We start from the raw sequence: 24,155 nt of genomic DNA on the forward strand, positions 1-24,155 counted from the left end.
AATTTTCTGTGCAAAGACACAGGATGCCTAGCTGCTGTAGCAATGCTCTACTTGAGGAGGCTCTATGCTAGAGTCTTATCAGCCTTAACGTGATCTCAGGCACACAACTCCTAGGAATAATGAAACTCTCTTGTTAAACAACCACAATGTTTCACCAAGCTTCACTGCACCTGAACCTGTCCACATAACAGTAACTTTTGAAAAATAGACTTTCTTGAGAGCTACACAAAGCTCCTAACATTGCACATTGCAATTATAGTATGTAACTGGGAAATAGGCTGCATAATGTTACTAATTCTGTAACCTGCCTAATGACATAATGAACAATAATGTACTACTGATACCAGTGACCTCATGTAACTTTATGATATAAATAAAGCTGGTAGCTTAGCCATTCTGCTATTCTGCCTTCTTTCCTGCCTCTGTATATTGTCTCTGTGTCTCTTTTTTATTTTCTCTACAAATCGTATGTTTAGAGAGTATTTACTCTGGCATGATGGGCTCTTCACATTTTCTCTTTTATATAAGCATTGGATTATATTCCCCAACACAATTATTAATTCTTCTATCTTCTATCTGTGGTCATTGTATTGTGATCAGTTTTTCAATATTACAAGTAGTTTTACAATAAATATTTTTGTACATATCCTTGTAAACATGCACCAGCACTCTCTGTGACTAAAATTGTTGGGCCAAAGAGAATTTACATTTTCATATTTAATGGAAAGTTCCTAATTATTCTCCAAAAGCTAATAGAATAAATTTGTACTATCTACAATAGAGATTAGGATTTCAAGTTTTTCATATCCTTGAATACTAGTTTTATTACTTTTTTTTAATTTGCAAATATGATACCCTTTATGGCTTAATTTTTTAATTCTTTTAATCATTTGTTAGGTGGCAAATATTTTCCTCTTACTTTGCCTTTTGGCAATTCTACTTTAGTAGTTCTTCTACTATCCTTGTTATTGATATCTATTGATATCTACTGATATTGGTGTAAGCAAAAATAACCAACACAGTTTTGGCACCATTATGACAGCACAAATAAGCTGGATGGAAGCCCACCTCAAACAGATCAGCATGCTTTCCTTTATTCCCCAGAGAAGTCAATCAATCAGTCATTGTAAGGGCTTATTTTCTGGGTACAAAAAATGGCTCCCTGGTTACAAAGGGTTCTAAGTTTTATAGTTCACAATGAGGGTGGTTTAATTATTGGACACTGAGGCACTGGTTTGAGCAGTCAGGAAATAAGTTATAAAAAATCCGAAACTCATTGTCACTGGGAGAAGCTCAGAACCCGGTGTTCACTGCTTATCTTCTTCCTCTAGGATCCATTTTTCCTAGAGCTTCACTGTTTGCTTTTCTCCTTCCAGGACTCACTGGCAATGGAAAGGGTCCAAGTCAAGGGCCCAGCATTTCAGTATCCACCTCCTCCCTTCAGGACCCACTGGGATTGGGAAGGGATGAATGTTTGCCTTTGGTGCAGATGCTTGGGATGAACCTGGGAACAGATGAAAGCTTGATTTTTTTCCCCTCACAGCCCATTATTACCAGGAAAGAATTTACTAGGGGAGGTTTAATGTTTGGCTAATTTCCTCTCTCCTCTGGAGACACAGCGTCTTTCCGTATTTTCTAGGGGCTGTCTTATAGGAACATTATTTTCCATAACCCTTCTATTGGCACTGTATATGTGTATGTGAAAGTGTTTGCTTTTTCTAAATAATTTATAGTTCTTTATACATTCTAGATAATAATTATTTATAATTTATGTTCTTTGAAACTATTTTATCCCTGTTTATGGCTTACAGGTTTAAGGTTTTTAAATTTTTATTTTATTCTTTTAAATGTTTTCATCTTTTATTATATATAATTTAAATTTTTGATGTAATAAATTTATTGACATTTTTTTCCTTTTTAAAAAGCTTTTTGCCTTTTATGTTTTAAGAAATCTTCTTTACCTTAATTTGGTGAGATACTCTTCTACTTCTTCTTAAACATGTTAAAAATTTTACTTTTCACAGAAAAGTAGTAGTTTCTCAAATGCCAGGATGCCTGACGGTGCTGGGTTTTCAATCACTGAGCCACTGTTCAGTAGGGCTTCTGGACCTCAAACCTGTTAGCTCTGGGAAATAGTTTAAACCTGTTTCTTTGAAATTTCCCTTCCCTTTATTTTCCTAGTTTTTGCTTTCTCTGAATATTCAGATGTTGGACTCCTTGATGGATCCTCTTGTTGTTTATTTTTTTTTCTCCCATTTTACATTTCTTTGTGAGTGTTCTGCTTATAGAAAGCTTACTTCATCTTCATCTTCTAAACCTCCAACTGATTTTTTAAATGCCTGCTAACAATTTTTTAATTTCTAAAAACTTTTAGTTCTCTCCATATTCTTTTTTTTTTTTTTTTTGTGAGGGTGGGGTACTGGAAATTGAACTCAGGGGCACTCAAATACTGAGCCACATACCCAGCCTTTTTTGTATTTTATTTAGAGACAGAGTCTCATTGAGTTGCTTAACGCCTCATTTTTGCTGAGGCTGACTTTGAATTCATGATCCTCCTGCCTCAGCCTCCGGAACCGACAGAATTACAGACATGTGCCACCACACCTGCTCTCCATGTTTTTGTTTTTGTTTGTTTCTTTTTTTTTTTTTTTTTAGCATCTTAATCTTCTCATTATACGTTGCCTCATCTCTCAAATGATAGAAGCAGGAGAAAAACTCAGAAATTAGTTTTAAATCAGTTTTAAATTTGTTTTCAGTATTTTGCCTTGTCCCTATGTCCTCTGACTTTCCTTTCTTTTTGTTTTGATTTCAAATGGTGTTAGGTTTCATCAAATTCATGATGACTAAAGTTGTTTTTTCCTATATGAGATTGGAACACTAAAATGTAGGGCAGAAAGTTGGCATACACAGACACAGCTGCTTGGCAGGAAAGCAAAATACCAGGGTGGTTTTGCAAAAATCTCAGGTATATAATTAGACAAATGTTATCTGATAATTTATATGGATATGTTGGATTTTGCTGTTCAGTTTATCCACAGAAAAATCTAAAAAACTAACTACAAAGTACAAATCACATCAGAATTCTGGGAACTAACTGGAGAAAGATAAAGAGAAGTGCAAATGTTCACTGAGGTCTCCTGTTTTTAGTTTGATGCCTTTTTTGTCAGCCATGCTTGACCTGTCCTGGATAAGGCTTGGTTTAACCAGTCCAAAGACAAACCTTCAGTTTTCTGTTGGGAGGAGGAAAAGATAGTTTTCTGGATGCTCGGGAAGTTAGGGATATTATTCTAAATGCTCCCAATGTACATTTTCAACCAGTTCTTCTTTTGAAAAATCCTATCCACACTTTCAATTTCAGAAATACTTGGTGTTACCATTTCCTGAGATTTCCTTGGGTTCTATATCATGAATCCTCCACTTTTGAACTTTTCCACCATTAGTGTTCACTGTGTTATTGTAAAGTTTAGTTGAGATTTTGGGATTAATATACCTTATGCATATACGTAATAAGAAAAAAATTTCTTTTTTTCTCCTGTAGAAATTTAAAATTTGTTAAACTCTTTTTCCCTCACCTCTTATTCCTCTTCTAATGAAATAAGAAACCCATTAAATTATAAAACTTTTTTTATTCTAAAGTACAATCAAGAAACTTATAGGAGCTGAATAATAAGTTTAGCTATGTAAATACTAATTATATCATCCAGCAATTTTAAAGAGATACAAATAAAAGATAAGGGAAACAAAATAAAATTATGTGATTATCAAAGAGATAATTTTGGAAAAATGCAGACATTGCAAAGCAACATAAGCAAGAAAATGCAACAGAAATATGGACAAAGGATCTTAAAACACAATTTTTTAAATAACTGGATTATCAATAAATATGAAATGTAGGCCCACTTTTAAAGCTAATTACAAATACATAGAAAAAGAAGTTGCCATTTTCTCTATAACTTATAGATGTGGAATTAAAACTTTAAAATATCGAGAGCTGATAAAAAATAGTCACTCTTTTTTATGGGGATATAAATTAATATAAATATGAAGACAACAAATTGATATTTTTAATACATGTGTTCTTTGGCAACATGAGCTCTAGGAAATTGTTCATTAGACATATTTTCTTATGTGTGGAAGATGTCTCAGCATGATGATTGCAATAGAGTGTGGAACTGTCAAAAGCAAAAAAAAATGAAATAACCTACATACTTAAATTTAAATCAACAAAAGAATTGATTAAGGACATTAGAGTACAACTACAATAGGAATCATCAAACTTTTTCTATAAAGGTTATTATGTAAAAATTTTAAGATTTATGAGTCACATGAAATTTCTGTCATATATTCTTCTTTTAGAAATATAATATTCCCATACATCCCCTATATAAAGAGAAGACCATTATAACCAATAAAAATCTAAAATGTGCAAAGATGGAAATTTTCCACTAACAATGTTTGGTAGAACAAAAAATAATATGAGATTTTTTTTCATAGTATTAATGTTCTTTCTTATTCTAATGAAAAAACGATGTGGATCAGACAGATATACCATATACCTATCTTACTTCAGTCCTATTCAATGGAAAAAACTCCTTGCTCAATCCAAGGCTAACCATTAGAATCATGTTCTGCATCACAATTCCTCTTGCTTACACAAAACTCAAACTATGTTTTTTATTTCTTCATGAGAAAGTTCCAAATTGCTTACCTACTAATTCCTTCTCTTCATCTTCTCCATGTTCTCTTCAACCTACCCATTGAAACTTTTATCTCCTTTACTCCTCTACAATTTTTCTTATAAAAGTCAGCAATCTCCTTCTTGTGGTGTTCAATTCCCATTATCTTACTTACCCTGTCCTTACTCAGCATTTGATGTTGCTTCTTCCTTTACCAACTCATCTCATAACTTCACTTCTAGAAATTTGTTCTGGAGGAATCTGCTCCAAAGAAATGCTTGTAAATATTTATTTATAAGAATCACTAATCTTGTAACATACCAAATATCCAACTATAGATTATTAAATAAGCTCATATATAGCCATGGAGTGGACTTCTATGCAGCCAAAGTTAGACACAGGCATATTTAAATTGGGGATCAAAAAAAATGTTAGGATATGTTGATCTTTTCCCCAATTCATATGATTAATAAAATGCATATTTCTTTTCTTACAAGTAAACACAGAATAACCTCATGCCCATATCTTTGTCAGAATCTTTTTCCCCCCTTTTCTTTTTCTTTGGTGCTGAGGATGGAACCCAGGGCCCACTGCAGGCTTAACATGGACTCCACCGCTGAACTATACCTCCAAACCAGTCAAAGTACTTTTAAGTACACTACTCAGTATTTGAACAATGCTCCAAATCTTGTTTTGAAGATGTAATATCTGTATGGGATAAAGAGAAGTATGTGTACCACACTCTAATCAGTCTATGCTAGAGGCTTTGGGAGTCTAACCCTTTATAACTGTGAATGAAATTTTGTGTTTCTGTGTGTTGGTGGATTTATATCTGAGAACACATTGTTTTGATCATCTTTTTATAAGGATTTGAGACTTGAAAAATAATAATAATAATAATTGTGCTGACTAATGCTAAGTTTTGTTTTGATTAAACAAGGCCATGAAAGAAAATTATATACGGGCCACATTCTTTTCTCTATTAAATTGCTTTGGACAAGTTGTTCTTATACTTTATTCCACTAACTTCACTGAGGAACTTTCCACTAAATGTTTAATAATATTAATTGTGAGGATATGGTTAAGAAGTTTTTGTCCTCAACTCCTCAATGTCTTTTTCATATGAATTCACAGAAGAAATTTTCCTCTAATTTTAGTGCTGAACCCAATGACTTTTCCCAAGTAATCTGTTGTTGTTGTTTTTCTCCTCTTCATTTTAGTTGGAGAATGTGAGAAAGCTCTGGGGAAACATCTTGCTAGATTGCTGATAGAAATTCAAATTGATATAATCCTGTAGAAAGAAATTTGTTGTTAGCTATCAAAATTAAAAACACACTTACTCTTTAACCTAGCAATTCCATTTCTATAGTTTACACCTTTCCATAAATACATGCATGTTTAAACACACAAAATTATGTATGTTCAGATGGGTGCAGTGGCACATGCCTGTAATCCCAGCAGCTCAAGAGGCAGGAGGATCTTGAGTTCAAAGCCATACTCAGCAAAAGTTAGGCACTAAGCAACTCTGTAAGATCCTGTCACTAAATATGGGGATGTGGTTCAGTGTTTGTGTACCCCTGAGTTCAATCCTCGATACAAATACACACACACACACACACACACACACACACATATATACACACATATACACACACACATACGTATACACACACATATGTATGTTCAAATATCTTTACTGAAGCATTGTTTTTAATATCACAAAATTATAAACAATGAAATATTTATTAATAGGAGACTCATTAAATACATTTTGGCAGACTCTTATTATGGGACACCATTTACCTTAAAAAATGATGAATAAAGTTTTTATATTTAGAAAGATCTCCATGATATATAATTCAGTGGGGAAAAAATACAGTACAGTGTGGTAGCTTTTTTCTTTATTCATGACTGCATGAAGATGCTCTGGAAAGTTGTACTAATGCCAGAAACATAAAAGTACTAACTGTGCAAGGGGGTTATGGTAAAAATAGGATTGCTTATATGCATACCATTTTCTTTTAAGAAACATACAAATAGGTCTATAGATATTGTTCAGTTTGTAGAGTGTTTGCCTATCATGTACAAGGCCCTGAGTTCAGTTCCCAGCAACACACACACACACAGAAACATGAGAATAGTACTGGTCATAGATAAAATAAATACACAATTATACCACAACAAAATATAAAATTTAAATTAATCTTAGAAAAACAAAATTTGGCACATTAGTGTTTTGGGACCAACTCTAAATTCAAAATTCATAATTTTATAATCAAACTCACTGCTTTTGTCATTAACATATGAAAACTTAAGTTGGACTGTTGAATAGCATTGTATCATAAACTCAAATGTGAATAAAGGTGTTAAAATATTAAGTAAGGATTAATTTTATGGTAGATATAAGATGATCCAGCAGATGCATCATTTTTTAGATTATAATTGATATTAAATACAAATTGAGAAATTCTAATGCCTAAATCATGGTTTTCAAGAAAACATATCCAGAAAATGTCTGAGGATGGCAAGGTCCTATTTCATCTTAATGAGATAGTACTGGACTTAGGAATGAAAACATTTGATTTGAATCTTAATTTCTTATTTACTAGTTATATAGCCTTGAACAACCTGACCCTATTCCTCATAGTTAATTGGAGACACTAATTACCACCTCAGATAGTTATTCAAAGGGTTGAATGAAATTATGTTTCTGAAAACAAGGGACTGGCCAAAATTAAGTAAAACAACTATAGTTTCAACTTTCACAAAAATAAGAGTTGAAATATTAAACTTTAAGATCCCTCCTAATTCAAATGTTTCTATTTGTCATTTTAATAAGGATCATTCATAGAAACAAAAATAACAAGGGTTAGCAATTTTGATTATTTTTTAATCCCTATTTTACTTTAGCTGTCCTGGGGGCTGAGTTTACTAGTATCAAGAAAAATAACACATGAAAATTAAACTACACTGCAATTTTCCAAGAGTGAGAACGTTTAAATACTGCTGGTGACAGTAATGTTTTTCCTAACTTTGAAATTAAATTCATTCAGAGGGCCAGGCATTCGTACTATGGTGCATTTCCCACATCCTTGAAGAAACTGAGGGATTTATTTTAAATATTGAAAAAAAGAGAGATGAATCATTTATGACTATACTATATACAAAAAGCCATGTATATTGTACATTCTGTATAACTTCAATGATTTCCAATGTTAATGTAGATTAGGCAAAAATTATTAGTTGTCATTACCACCTAGCTCCTTGTCTGAGCAAAAGAAGGTAACTGTGAAATGTATGGATAAAGAAGGACACAAGAGGCAAATATATTTTTGAAACATTACTAAATATGTTTTTCAAGCACCTTTAATGCATCTGATTGTCTCAGATTCAGACCTAGGTTTTTTCCATTTTTGTCATATTAATATTATTTTAACTCTCATATCTTTCAGAAAACCTAGTATTCAAATATTTAAGCAATATCCTTGGACATTTCATAAATGTAACAATACCTTGCTATAATGCAAATGAAGAGAAATACAATTAGATTAAATGGTAAAAATATAGCAAAAATATTTTCAGTGACCTACTAATAATCAAACAGAAAGGACTGCTGCAGTGAGTACATACAAAGGTTCCTCATCTCAAACATCTCAGACTTACTCTGTCAAGGTCATACCACCATCACAACCAAGATTACTCCCCTCATATCACTGCAGGACAGGCTCTTCTTCACTCCCAAGCTACTACTTCTCAGTGAAGAAACTCACGTATGGAAGAAAAAATGTACATTTAATCAAAGTTAAATGATTTACCGGAAATATGTAGCCATTCCTGTGACTGTTTTATTGACATAATAAAATGACATATATAAATGTTTTAAAATGAACTGTATAAACATTTTAAAAGTGTGATATACATGAATCATTACTTCAGTCGCTATGTATAATGAATCAATCCAGATATCGAAACAAGTATCTAATGTATGTAGTAAAATACTGTAGTTTTGAACCATCAAGATGGACTCCTAAAGTTCTCAGATAGGAACACAAATGTTGATTTAGATAATCTTCATCTGGAAGCCATTTGCACTTTCTGTATACATGGCTGAAGATAATATTTACCTGGGCAAAATGAAAATTTTCAAACATGCTATGATATACACACATGTAAAGGACAATTTGTTTTTAAAAATATCAAAGTTTACATCTCAGTTGCATTACCATTGTAATGGTTGTTGTAACCATTTCCCGTCCTGAGTTGTGAAAATAAATTTCAGTTGTGCTTATTTTCTTCTTACTTCTACTGAGTTTACAGGATATCCACCACTGTTTGTAAAGGACGTGTTTGGATACCATTTCTACCTTTACGTTCAGTAGATGTCCTAGGATTGCAGAATATATTCTTTTCTATTTTTAGATATATCAACAAATTTTACTATATACACACACATATAAACATATACATTATATACTTTTATAAACATACACATATTCACATATACACTAAATATATCATATGACCCTTTAAAATTATTTAAGTCATCTCATAACAGTTTCATAAATACTACCATTTATATATAACAAATTAATAATAAAATAAAAGATAGAAATTTTAAAATAAAATATAAGAAACAGGATCAAATGATGTACTTAAAGTAATAGAAGACTGTGCAAAGAGTATGAATCATAAAACCAGATAGGGCTTGAAATCTTATACTTTAGTTTATAAGCTATGGGATTTGGTACAAATTAATTTCTATAAGTTTTAACTTTAAAAAGAGATGGACAACAATAATAATACTGTTCATGAAGCATGGTTGTAAAAGTTAATAATAGCTTAAGTAAAGAGATTAGCATATGATTGCTATTGTTATTGCTATTGTATCATTTTTATTTTCATCATCCACAAATTGTAAAGATTCACTGACATTTAGGGATTTATCTTCAATGGAAAGTACAAAAAGAAGAGCACTATCATCTACAGGTTGTAACCTAATGGTCATAAGGAAAGATCATCCATGCTCAAATATTACTGTACCACAACTCAGATTTTACCAATGTCTTAAACTACAGAAAGTCTGGCTGTTAAAATTCAAATAATACTAGGGTAAGATTTAAATCATAGAAGAAGAAAGAAGAAAGCTGGCATATACAACTTTCACCATCTTTCCCTTGGATGCACTTTTCTGAGATATGTGAATTCATGTAAACGTTTTGCAGATTTCAGCCAAGATCTGTCAACTGCACTTGTGAAAGCTGTTACTAGCTTAATGATATACACTTCTAAGTGTGCTCTCCCTCCTCCTTTATCCCGCTCTCCTTTCTCCCTCACTCCTGCTTCCCTGGAATTGCATTCTTCAATAAATTTAGCACTTAAGTTCTCATCTCAAGTTTTGTTTTCCAAATAATCTGAACTAACAATCTTAAATAGAATCCACAGGGGAAATACCATGCAGTAGACCATAATGTAGTTAACACCTTTTGCAGTGGAACAAAGGCCATAAGTTTCCAAACTCTTTTAATCAGCTTGTCCATTGCTGTGATCAAAAGATCTGACAAGAACAATTTTAGAGGAGGAAAAGTTTATTTGGTGCTCATAGTTTCAGAGATATCAGACCACAGAGAGCCCACTGCATTGCTCTGGGCCCAAGTGAGGCAAAATACCACTGCAGAAGGATGTGACAGAGAAAAGTAGCTCAGGAAATGGCAATCAAGTAGCAGAGAGGGGCTGGGGTTGTGATTCTGTGGTAGAGTGCTCACCAAGCATGTTTAATACCCTGGGTTCTATCCTCAGCACCACATAACGATAAATAAATAAAGGTATTGTGTCCATCTACAACTAAAATGTATGGGAGAGGGAGAGGGAGCTGCTCTTACCCTCAGGAAAATTAAATCCCAAAGGCACGCTCCCAGTGACATACATCCAACAGCCACACTCTACCTGCATACTGTTACCACCCATTAATCCATATCAGTGCATTAATCCACCAATTAGGTTAAGCCTCTCATAACCCAATGATCTCACTGCTGAACATTCTTACATTGTCTTAAACATGAGACAATCTTCAACTGAAGAGTGAACTAATAGGCAAATGAAAAGACAGAGAAGAGCTCATATAGGTTGGCGTTATGGTTTAGACATGTTTCCCAAAAGCTCATTTTTTTTTCCATTTTCACTGCTATAAACCCAGTCAATAAACAGACACTTCTCAAAAGAAGATACAAATGCCCAACAAATACATAGAAAATATTCAACATCATTAGCAATTGGGGAAATGTAAATCAAAACCAAGAATAAAAATAATAATAAACGCTGGAGGGGATATGGAAAAAAAGGAGCAGTTTTACACTGTCATTAGGACAGTAAATTAGTACAATACTATGGAAATCAGTATGGCGTTTTTTTAAAAAGAAAAGGCATGAAATCACCCTATGACCCAGCTATACCACTTCTTGGTATTTACCCTGAAGAATTAAAGTCATCTTACTACAGTGATACATGCATGTCAATGTTTATAACGACACCACAATTCACAATAGCCAAACTATGGAACCAGCCTAGGTGTTCATCAATGGATGAATGTATAAAGAAACTTATGTACATACATGAATACACCATAGTGAATCTTATCATCATATACATACATAAGAAATTAATTTAAAAAAACTATGGGGAAATGGCAGAAAGATCAATAGAGGAAAGGGAGCAGGGGGTGGGGAAAGGGAAAGGGAAGAAGAGGTACTGGGACGTGAATTAGAATAAGATGTATTCTGTGCTTGTGGTGATTATAATAAAAAGGATTCTACTGTCATGTGTGTAACTAAAAAGAACCAGTAAAAGAAAATAAAATGCAGTATGTGTACATAATGAGTTTTATTCAGCCATAAAGAAAAATGAAAGTATACCAGTTGCAGGAAAATGGATGGAACAAAGACCATCATTTTAAGCAAAAGAAGTCAAACTCAGAAGGTCACGGCTTTTGTATTTTCTCTATATGTGGAAGCTAAGGAGAAAAACTAAAACAAATGTTGAATGAATCTCCTAAAAATCAAAAGAAGATCAGTAGAGGAAAGAAACTAAGGGGTGACAAGAGGAGAATGAAGGGGAAATTGCTAGGAAGTGATACTGGACAATACTGTTATATTGTGTGCATGTACAAATATGTAATAACCAATACCATCAATATGTACAACTATAATGCACCAAGAAAGGAAAAGAAGAAATTTTTTTAAAAAATGGTTCAAATCACCATTTTTTTATAATGGACCCTGAAAAAGCCTTTACCTGTTCTCTCAACTTTTGTTCTTTTTCCTATAATCTGATTCATTCTCATGGAAGTCATAATTTAAAATAATTTGTATCATGCAATTCCACTTTCAACAGCTTCTAGTTTGTAACATAAATCCAAAGCCCTCTTTCTTCTCTTCCTCATTTACCATTCTGTTTTGCTTTAATTGCTATTTGATCATAATGATCTAAGACCACAACTAAACAACTTTATTGCAATCCAAACCATCTCATAAATGATCATTTTTTCAATGTTCTGAAGATTGAAACAATAAAGTTTCATGATAGCAAGAATCAAAGAATGTTTTTTGTCTTAATATTTATTTTTTAGTTTTCAGCAGACACAACATCTTTTTTGTTTTGTATGTGGTGCTGAGGATCGAACCCAGGCCGCACACATGCCAGGCAAGCATGCTACCGCTTGAGCCACATCCCCAGCCCTCAAAGAATGTTTTTAAAAGCTTGTAAAACTTAGCCACTAATTGAACAAAAATAACTTAGAGTAATTGGATGATTAGTTGAACAGGGGTAGTAGTTCCCCAGTGAATAGTACTGGGACAGAAAAGTAACCCATGCTGGAGAAAGGACCTTATATTCTGTTAGGATTTTTTTTTCAGTGTATATTTGTCTTGTTTTTCCCTTCTTTTTCTCCTCAATTTTTTTCTTAATTACTTAATGACACTATTCTGGACAATAGAATTTCAGGGTTTATGTTCAAATTCAATATCTCTGATTCTTAGGGTGTACTTGCTTTTTGCCCCACATTCTTCCACGCATGCAGAATACCTCAATTTACACAGGCTCTGTAAGTGGGTTTTTGAATGATGACAGGCATAAAAGAAACACTATGTTTTTCTCCATTTATTCATAAATAATTTGATCACTCTGCCAATGTTTTCTGAGGGAGCTACCATGTCGCTTTGCTAGGTGCTGAGGAACACAAAAATGAATCAGACACAGTTCTTACCTTCCAGAAACACATATAGGAAAATGTATGTAAAGAAATAATCATAAGTTTATCCAATATGTTTTTCATCAGGAAATGTGTAAGTTTTAAGACCAATTTTATTTTGAGTAGTATGGCACCTGCTTAGCATGTGAAAAGTCCAGGGTTCAATACCAAAACTGAAAAAGTTAGTACAATTAAATTCCCTTGCCTGAATGGCGAAGACTTCTTTAAAGAAATGCTCATGTTAGGTGTTCAAGAATGGACTCAAATTTGCTAGGTTGATAAAGTATCTTGCAGACAGAAGGGATAAATGTCCAAAAGAGAAGAACCAAACTACCTGGTGTGTTTGGGAAACTAGATAGCTATGGTACTAAGAGGAAAATGGGCTTACATCAAAGCAATTGGAGAGAAATCCTAAACACCATACAAAGATTAATTGAACCCATGCTTTAAGACAAATGTGCATGTTCCATGGTGAGGAGAAACATTACCACTGGAGGGAAATCATAGGTAAATGTCCAAAGACTAATGACAAATTTGTGTGACTGGACCTTAGAGTATGATACCAGAGACCAAGTGAAAAAGACTGTAAAAAGATCTGGGGTTGTCATCATAGCCAATGGGGAGCAAGTGAAAGTCTTTTGCATGCTGTATTTTTATAAACACCTAGAAATGGAATGGAAGATGAACAGATTTAGGGAGAACAATAGGAGGCCATCGCAGGAATTAAGGTAAAAGACCACAGTAAATAAGAATGCCAGGTATGATTTGAAAAATCTTGTGGTAGGTTAATGTGATGTGATCTTGGGCTTAAGGAATAAGAGAAAGACAAAGCAAAGATGACTCAAATCTCTAGCCTGGGAGAAAAAGTGGAGGAGGATGCCACTATAACTGGGAACATGGGAACAGAAGCTGTTTTGAGTGAGAAAGTGGTGAGTCTAATTGTAGACAATCCAAGGTATAAATGTCTGCAGAAAATGCAATACTTTATTGAACACAAGATTCTGGGCCTCAAAATAAATAGTTTAACTGCAAACATAGTTTTCACATTGAAACCTTAGAAGTAGATGAAGTGATAGAAGGAGAGTGTGTAGAAGAGAAAGGAAAATACTAAAATGACAAACAAGAAGTTATTCAACATGGAAAATATTTCAGGCTTTTTGTGAAATTTAAACTATTCAAAACTCATAATCAAAAACAAATCTGCCTTTCTGCTTTTTCCTCCTATAATTCTTTATCGACTAACCATCATTCAACATTTCCATTTAATGATTTTCTTTCCCATTGTAGAATAAAAGACTTTATACTGGTTAAGAAATAGTTCTATAAACCAGAAAGCCATTGCCCCTGCTTACTACCCTTGCAGAGATAGAAATTCTGAGATACAGCCAGATACATGACAAAAAAAGAAAACAAGAATAAAGTATAGCTTCCAGGATACAGATGTAAATTCAGGCATTAGAAGGCTGTTATTCTTTACTAAACTTCTAGAAAACCATTAGACAACAAAAGGCTTAGTTTTCCATTTGAAACTGTCTGATGAACAACGTGGCCCACAAGGCCCAGATGATGAAACCCACCTACCTCTGACTCTCTGCTCCTGCTACCCAGCCTTGGCAAGCTGTCATCGCTTAGATTGACTTTACTGTGTTTTTATAACATGACAGTTCCTTTACTGTAGCAGGACATGCTACTCCCACTACCAAGAGGACGTTCTCCCAGATATGTACATGTCTCCAGGAGCTTCACTTCATTTAGGACCTTGTTCAGAAGCTAATCATCTTCTCAGAGAAATTATCTCACAACATACTCACAGATAATCAATCACATAGCTCTCACTATCTCACCTCTTACCCTTATCCCACGATTATTGCTAAGGTTATATTATAAAAAAAATTTTATTGTTTATCTTTCTCACCCACAAATCTATAAGCAGCCCTGAGGATGGCACTTCTCTTTTATTTTCTATTGTATATCCAGAACCACAGCTGGGGCTCACTGAGAAGTTTTTTGACAGATTGAATAAAGAAATTGATTTATTGCACTTCAAATCTCAAATATTCCTCCATGACTTTCTATGCATTGTGGAAAAAAAATAGGTTGATGTTTACACAAAAACTAATGAAAACTGTTGTCTCCTGATTTTGCCTTTAAATTGTAGGACTAGAAATGCTCAATAATGAGTTCCAGCCTCAGATAATATGGACAGGGGTATAGGACTTGTGCATATACTCTTATGATGATATAATTAAAAGAGTTGCAGAAAACTGGAATGAAACTCTCACTAAGTTTTTTTGTGACTATGTATCTTAATCAACAAACCCAAACTGTAATACTATATATGGGCTGATGAATATTTTCAATATTTTTTAAGGATTTTCTAGTTGTAGTCGGATACAATATCTTTATTTTATTTATTTATTTTTATGTGGTACGGAAGATCAAACTTAGCACCTCGCACATGCTAGGTGAATGCTCTACTGCTGATCCACAGCCCCAGTGCCAATTATTTTCAGTATTTAAAGTGGGAGCCTTATAATCAAAATAGTGTGTAAAACTAGGATTTTTAGCTCCCATATACTGAAGTTCTATCAATAAACAATCAGTTATTAAATTATTTTTTATATGATTGTGTTTGTGCTTTGTTTTAACATTAATATAACTAAAAGTGCTATTTTGGCTAATTTTTGGTTCACTTGTTTGTTTCAAGTAAAAGGAGTCCTCACATTCATGAATGAATTAATTAATGTAACTACATCTCAGTTTCCACCATCTATGGTCATATTGATCTAATTGTAATTTTGGTTTTTCAAAGTAGAATAATAAATATATTACAAACTGCTTCAAGTATTTTCTTGAGACCACTATAAATGTATAGTAGAAAAAAATAATGAACACTAACATTGGCTGACAACCTACTTTTAAGCCAAACCCTGTAAAATCTTTCCCATTTTATTTTTACAATGCAAGTACTCTCAATTTCTAAAAAATGAATTAAAATTCAGAAAAATTACCTAACTTGACCAAGTTTTTCAAAACTAGTCAATTGCAAAATTAATATTTCAGTAGAGTTTTAATTTCAGAGGTCTTTTCCCTTCATACAAGCAACATAATTTCTCAGGAGGGAAAACCAAGATACAAATTAGAAAACTGGGTTACCTTGAATGACAGGCAGGCAGGGATAGTAATAAAATTAACATTGACTCTGCCTCTATGGAGTTTAACTCTTTGTGTGTATTTGTACAAAAATGTCACATTCACCTTCTTATACAGGACATAAACTTTTAATATTTGTTCTAATAATCGTTCTAGTAATACAATAACCCACATTGATAAGACACTTGGGTTGAACATATATTCTGTGTCACAGGAAAAATGACCACAAAAGAGACCACAGCTTCATCTGAACATCATTCTCTAACTAGAGTCCAGTAGCCTCATCACAAAGCATTGCACACCATCCTCAGAGATTCCAGAAAAGAAAAAAAGTTAAACCTGTAGGGCAAGGATTTTTTTACTGGATGGTCCAGCAAGGGCAAGGATTATTCTCTCTTACTTGGATGTTCTTAACTGTCTCCCTTTGCCAGGTGATTCTTCCCAATTGTTTATAATTAAAGCTAAACCTAACCCCAAAAACCATCTAAAATGGAAGCAATCAGGGAAAAAATCAAACTCTCTTTTGTTCCAGGATGACAGAGCCACATCTGCGAGGTTTCTATCATCAACCACCTCCCTACCCCCTCACCAAACAGGCAGGAACAATACAAGATGTCACTAGACCCTTTGCTCCTATGTCAGAATCACAGTAAATAGTAGGGGAAGAGAAGGTTCTGCACATAGAAATAAAAAGGATGCAAACAGAGTTGAGCCAATGCAATCATCTATAACTTTTTAAAAACTAATAAATATTTTTGAAAGGATTCAATATTACTTTTGATGCTGCTTTTATTTTATATGCAGTTTCAAACAAGGAATCCTGTGTGCTATATATATACAGTTTCAGAAACAGAAAATGAGCAACTCACGATAACTGTCCAGAGGATTCAAAGGAATTTTATATCAGAAATAAAGGTAACATGAGTAGCATTTCTATAAATGACAGAAGCTAATACTGGAGTTAAAGAAAGGTTGATATTAGTCGAATAGGTCTTCAAATTATTATTTAATAATTCTTCTGTTAACACATAAAAGTATAGGAATGAACATAAAAATATTTGCTTAACTTGTGTATTAAATTTTAAATTACATTTCTTTTTCTCCTAGGAAGATAATTTATTTAAAGATACATCTTAAAGGATAACATTAAGGAAACTAATAGACTATTAAAATTCATACATAGTTAAAATACTACTTCAGAGTATACATCAAAATTTAAATTATTACAGCCAACTATAGTTCTGTTAACCCAACAGTCTTGGTGGCGGGTGGGTGGGAATGGCTTTTTAAAGGCAACAACAAAACAAAAATATTTACAGAGGTTTATATATTTTAAAAGATTAATTATAATGTTTCATTACTAATTGTAATGGCAAATTTACTTTCATGGACCTTGTACAGACTTAATGAAATGGAAAGATTTTTTAACTAGATTTCATAAATGTTTTCAGTACTGTGGCAATATAATTTCTCTCTAAACAGCTTAGTGAATATTTTTATATATGTAGAGTAAAATGCATAATCTAGTAATTATTCTAAAAAATTTTTTAAATGATAATCTACTCCAAAATTTCAACATTAAAATGGCCCAACACATAGTGTTCTATTGAGTTAAAATTTTAAATGTTAGTGTAATTATTTTTAATGTAATTGTACAAGCAATCTTGTTGCAAAATTCCATTTTTTCTTTAGTTTTATAATCCCTTGCTCCACTACCAGTGATAGTTTTTCCTAATGTGAAACAATAACTCATTTAAAAATTTTATTTTCACCAGAAGAATTCTCAACAAAAACAAGTGAGTGAGACTGACAGCCTACTCCCATGCCTTTACCTTGGCTCCTGAAGGTGCTGCTAGAGGAAGCTCTGAGAGGTAGAGGAAGAGAACAGTGGTGAAAAAGAATTAAGTCTAGAAGGTCACAGGAGATGAGATGCTTTATTTTGAAGCCAAAAATAGCACTCCTATTATGAGGAAAATGTGCTAAATGAGGCATTAGCAAGATGCTGAGTTAAAGAAGTATTTAAACCTATATTTGTGATCAGAAGATATAATCTTCAGTAGTGCTAAGTTTATATGAAGCAAATCAGTATTATTTTTTGAAATAATACTGGCTTTATTTATACTTTTGTGTTTTACTTTATGAATGTGGGAAAAGTTCTGTATGTTTTTCCTGATTATCAATATGGTTCTTTTTTATGATTTTGCCTTTTCTCTTTTTAATTTTATTTTTAATTTATTTTTTATTTGTTCTAATTAGTTATACAGGACAGCAGAATGCATTCTGGCACATTTTATACAAATGGAGCACTATTTCTCATTCCTCTGTATAGATGCAAAGTCACATTAATCGTGCAATAATACATGTACATAGGGTAATAATGTCTGTCTCATTCCACCATCCTTCCCACCCCCACACCCCTCCCCTCCCTTCAGTCCCCTCTGCCCAATCCAAAGTTCCTCCATTCTTCCCTACTTGCTCCCCATTATGGATCAGTATCAGCATATCAAAGAAAGCATTCAGCCTTTGGTTTGGGGGAATTGGCTTATTTCTCTTAGCATGATTTTTCCAGCTCCAGCAGCTTACCTGAAAAGTGCCATAATTTCATTCTTCTTTAAGGCTGATAATATTCCATTGTGTAAATATACCACACTTTCTTTATCCATTTATCTGTTGAAGGGCATCTAGTTGGTTCCACAATTTAACTATTATGAATTGAGCTGTTATAAACATTGATGAGGCTGTGTCACTATAGTATTCTGATTTTAAGTCTTTTGTGTATAAACCAAGGAGTGGGATAGCTGGGTCAAATGGTGATTCCATTCCAAGTTTTCTAAGGAATCTTCATACTGCTTTCCAGCGTGCTTGCATAGATTTGCAGTTCTCCCCGCAATGATGAGTGGACCTTTTTCTCCAAATCTTCACCAACACTTATTGTTGCTTGTATTCTATAATTGCCATTATGACTGTGGTGAGATGAAGTCTCAGTGTAGTTCTGATTTGCATTTCTCTAATTGCCAGAGTTGTTGAACATTTTTTCATATATTTGTTGATTGATTTTATTTCTTCTTCTGTGAAGTGTCTGTTCAGTTACTGCATCTGTTCATTGATTGTGTTATTTGCTTTTTTGGTGTTTTGTGAGTCCTTTATATATCCTGGAGATTAGTGCTCTATCTGAGGTGCAAGTGGTAAATATTTTCTCCCATTCTGTAGCCTCTCTCTTCATGTTATTATTTCCTTTGTTGTGAAGAAGCTTTTTAGTTTGATCCCATCCCATTTATTGATTCTTGATTTTACTTCTTGTGCTTTAGGAGTCTTATTAAGGAAATCAGGTTTTTAGCTGACATGATGAAGATTTAGGCGTACTTTTTCTTCTATTAGGCTCAAGGTCTCTGTTCTAATGACTCAGTACTTGATCCACTTTGATTTGAGTTTTGTACATGGTGAGAGATAGTGGTTTAATTTCATTTTGCTACCTATGGATTTCCAGTTTTCCCTGCACCGTTTGTTGAAGAGGCTATCTTTTCTTCAATGTATACTTTTGGCACCTTTTGCTAGTATGAGATAACCATATTTATGTCAGTTTGTCTCTGTGTCTTCTGTTCTGTTCCACTGGTCTACATATATATTTTGGTGCCAATACCACACTGTTTTGTTTTGTTTTGTTTTGTTTTACTATTGCTCTGTAGTACAGTTTACGGTCTGGTATTGTGATGCCTCCTGCTTCACTAGAGGATACAATCTTAAGTAATGTTTTCTTTGGTAGAAATTCAAATATTTTGCTCATTATCTCACTCACTTATTTCTGTTTAGATTTTTTCTGGTGAAAATGTGTTTTTCTTGGGCTGGGGATGTGGCTCAAGCAGTAGCGTGCTCGCCTGGCATGCATGCGGCCCGAGTTCGATCCTCAGCACCACATACAAACAAAGATGTTGTGTCCGCTGAAAACTAAAAAATAAATATTAAAAAAAATTCTCTCTCTCTCTCTCTCTCTCTCCTTTAAAAAAAAAAAAGAAAGAAAATGTGTTTTTCTTATATATGTGTGTGTATTATATATACAAACAAAGGAGATATATATATATATATATATATATATATATATAGAGAGAGAGAGAGAGAGAGAGAGAGGGAAAGTTAGTTTGGGTTTTTTTGTTGATTTATAGATATTCTTTATTTCTTTTAGGTATTAATTCTGTATTACATACATGAGTTGCAAATATTTTTCTCCCATGATGGGGGTAGTTATTCCCTCAGATGACAGTGTCTTTTGACAGACAAAAGTTTTTAATTTTGATAAAACACAATTTAACTACTTTTTCTGTTGTTGCCGTGTTTGTGATATCATCTAAGACATCATAGCTAAATTCAATGTCCTCTATGTTTTCCTTAACACTTTTGTAGCTTTAACTCTGTGGTTCTTTTTTTTTTAAGTTTGGTACATAATAGTATGTTTTAAATTAATTTTATATGTAAGGACTCAATTTCATTCTTTCATATATAAAAATCCTGTTTTTTCAAAACCATTCATTGAAAAGATTGTCCTATTCTATCATATGGTATTGTTACTATTGTTGAAAATCTTTTGACCATAAATGAGTTTATTCTGCACTCTCTTTTCTTTGCCATTGATCTACATGTGTTTCCTTTTGCCCATATCATACTGTGTTGTTTGCTAAAACTTTCTAGTGAGTTTTGAGATCAGAAAATATAAGCTCTCCAACTCTTTTCTTTCTTTTACATTGTTTTCACTATTTGGAATCCCTTGGTATTTTACAAAAATTTTAGGATGAATTTTTCTAATTCTACAAAAAAAATAATCTTTTGTATTTTGAAAGAGATTGCATGAACTCTATAGTTCACTTGGTCTTCTTGACATCTTAATAATATTGTCTTCTAATCCATGAATACTGATATTATGAAGCAGATTCATTGTGTGCTGGTTACCAAACCCAACACACACACACACACACACACACACACACACACACACACTCATTGCAAAAATAAAATAAAAAAGAAGTTCATATGGGAGGTTAAAAAAGAATTTAAAAAAATAGATTAAAATATAATAGCTGATATCATATATATGGTATCACTATTCTCTTCAATGTGTTCTTAGAACAATATGAATTTTACAAATTTCAGAGACGCAAATAGTTAATAGAATAGTTTTAAGTTCAAATATGGTTCATTAGTCATAGCTGTAACTCACATAAACTTAAGTTGCTTGTGTTCTTCATTAATTAAGGGGTTCTGAAACTATGGTTTGAAAGCTGCTGCCATACATATCCAATTCATTGTATATAATCAAGAAATTTCACATTTAGGCTTCCAAATAGGATAACAGAAAAAGTAGTCACTCAAGTTATTTCCCATGTTCTTTGAAAAACACAGAAAAACAACAGCATTGTTTACTGGAAAGGGGAATAGGATTTATTTTAAGAAACATTCCCAAGTAAACTGTAGTTGTTTATTTTTATGTCACTAGTCCTTAGCACATGCCTAGTTCCAAGAAATAAGTTCAAGAAAAAATGCATTAACTTGGAAAATAAATTAAATAAGGAAAACAAAACCTGTGATAAAACTGGTAAGCTTCAGTTCTCCTATTAATCCAAAACATAACCCATGTGGATTGTAGATTAGTCACTGCAAATTCCATGCTAATATAATTGGTTTTACGGTTGAGAGAGATACACGAAGGGAGGTAAGCATGCTGAGATCTGAAGATACTGGTCTAGAGCTATCAGATTTAAGAAGATATAGAGATTCATGAGGGATTTGCTTAAAATTCAGAGCTTCAACTGTCACCTTCAAGGACTCTGATTATGTAGGATCTAGGAATCTGAGTTTTAGCTAGCATCCTGGATGTGGTGGATGTAGGTTCTCTGCGGATCATGTTTTGAGAAACACTGCACTGTACAAGGTGCAAGTGAGGTTAGAGTTTATTAAGATCATGTGAATCAAATGCTAAAAAAAAACACCCACAGTTAAGCTCTGAATACCAGGATGGTATTAAAAATAATAAGTCAACCTACTCCTCATTAAAGAATAATAAGGTGAGTTGATTGTAGGGGGTTAAAAGGTTAAAGTGAGTGACTAATGGCATTGCCTGAAGGAAGGATATTGTCAGAGCTTGTTCCTGGGAGATGACAGTTCAGCATTACTCTTGAAGGAGCACATTTAATGAAACAGATTTTTACTCTTTTAAGGATGTATCTGGTCCATTTGCTATTATGTCTGGACTCTGTTCTTCATCACTCCATGCAACAGGTAGGAGCCATAAATATGGCACAGGAAAGCAGACTGAAACTGTCTCTGCACATAGTTCTCTGAACTCATAGGAAGTACCTGCAAATTTTCTGCCCTATCCTAATCCTGATGAATATTTTATTAATCTGTGAAGGAAAACAAGAAAAAGCCCATAAGAAATGAAAGTAAGATAAAAATGTACATATTTATACTTATTTTTCCTTCTCCTTCCTTCTCCCCTCCTCCCTCTCCTTTACTGATCTTTTGTGCTATTTATGCATAGTTATTATTTATTTATCTATTGTGAATATAGTGCTTGTATTTAAAAGCAATAAGGAAAATTACACAGAAAATTAATAAATAGAATACAAAGTAGTACTAGATTTTAAACCAGGTATTCAGAAATTCTTACTGAAATGAATGGTACTACCTTTTGGTTTACACTTCATCTTTAACAAGCACATTCCTATTTGGTTAGCTTGATAATTTAAAAATATCAATCTAAAAATGTTGTGCATACACATTGTAATATTATTAAGTCTTAAAGTAGGAAATCCTGCCTTTCATGATAACATGGACAAACTTGAAGGACATTATCTAAGTGAAATAAGCCAAACATAGAAAAAACTATTTCACTTATCTGTGAAATATAAAATAATCAAACTCATAGGAACAGCAAAATGATTATTTCCAGGGGACCGTGAATTAGGAGGTACTGGTTGAAGATTACAAAGTTTCAATAAACAAAAGGAAACAGTCCTAGAAACTAATTTCAACATGGGGCTGTCATCAACAATATTGCATTGTATGCTGGACGTCTGTCAAGAGGGTAGATCATAAGAGTTCGTTTGAGAGAGAGAGAGAGAGAGAGAGAGAGAGAGTAAAGAAGAAAGAAAGAAGGAAAGCACCGTTGTATGTGATGTGATGGATATCTTAGTTACTTTGTGATAATTGTTTTACAATAAAAACACAAACCAAAACATCAAATTATACTCTTCAAATGTATACAATTTCTATTGTCAACTACATCTCAATAAGTCCAGAGGGAAAGAACAAAAGAAAGTGCATATCTTTGGGAGATAACTGTAGAAGCCTCATGAGTGAGCTCAGAGCACAGTACTACATCACAAGACTGGAGCACTTGTGTTCATCCTTGTATATCTCTTGGTTAGGTTGATGCTTCATTGTCTGACTTAATCCCTAAAAATGAAGTGATACAAAATATAATCCTTGATCTTCACAATGAATCAAGGTCATCAGTGATACCATCAGTAAGTAATTTGCTGAAAACGGTAAGATCAACACACACACGGAAAAGCATTAAAATCTTCCACCACAGCTTCTCCTCAACCGAGAAGCATTGTTTTCAGCTTGTTGGTAACTACTGCATGAGATTTCCCACAAACTTCAATTACATTCTATGATTTTACTTACCTAAAAAACTCTCACTAAGACTTTCATATGCCTTTCTTTCCTTTTGAAATATCCCACTTTTTTCTACTTCACCTCACCTTGCTTGAAGGAAATCTTACTGGTCTTTGGAAGCCAATCTAAAATGTTCTCTTTTACATGAATGCTCTCATAATACATCTCAGCTGATTTATTTGGGGCAGGCAGCGGGATGGTGAACGTGATTGCTATCTGAATTCTCCTTTTAAAACTTTAAATTTTCTAATGACACTTAACTTATTCCCTTTTATTGTGGTGGTTTTTGAATTTGATGTGGGCCTACTATGAAACAGTTAATTACTCATATTATTCTTGCTGTATCTAACACAGTAATGTATATATACCATATATTCTCTAAAAATTTACTGAATACCTTTAACCCTCAAGGA

This window comes from Callospermophilus lateralis, chromosome 6 (assembly GCF_048772815.1).
Source record: "Callospermophilus lateralis isolate mCalLat2 chromosome 6, mCalLat2.hap1, whole genome shotgun sequence".
Taxonomy (NCBI): domain Eukaryota; kingdom Metazoa; phylum Chordata; class Mammalia; order Rodentia; family Sciuridae; genus Callospermophilus; species Callospermophilus lateralis.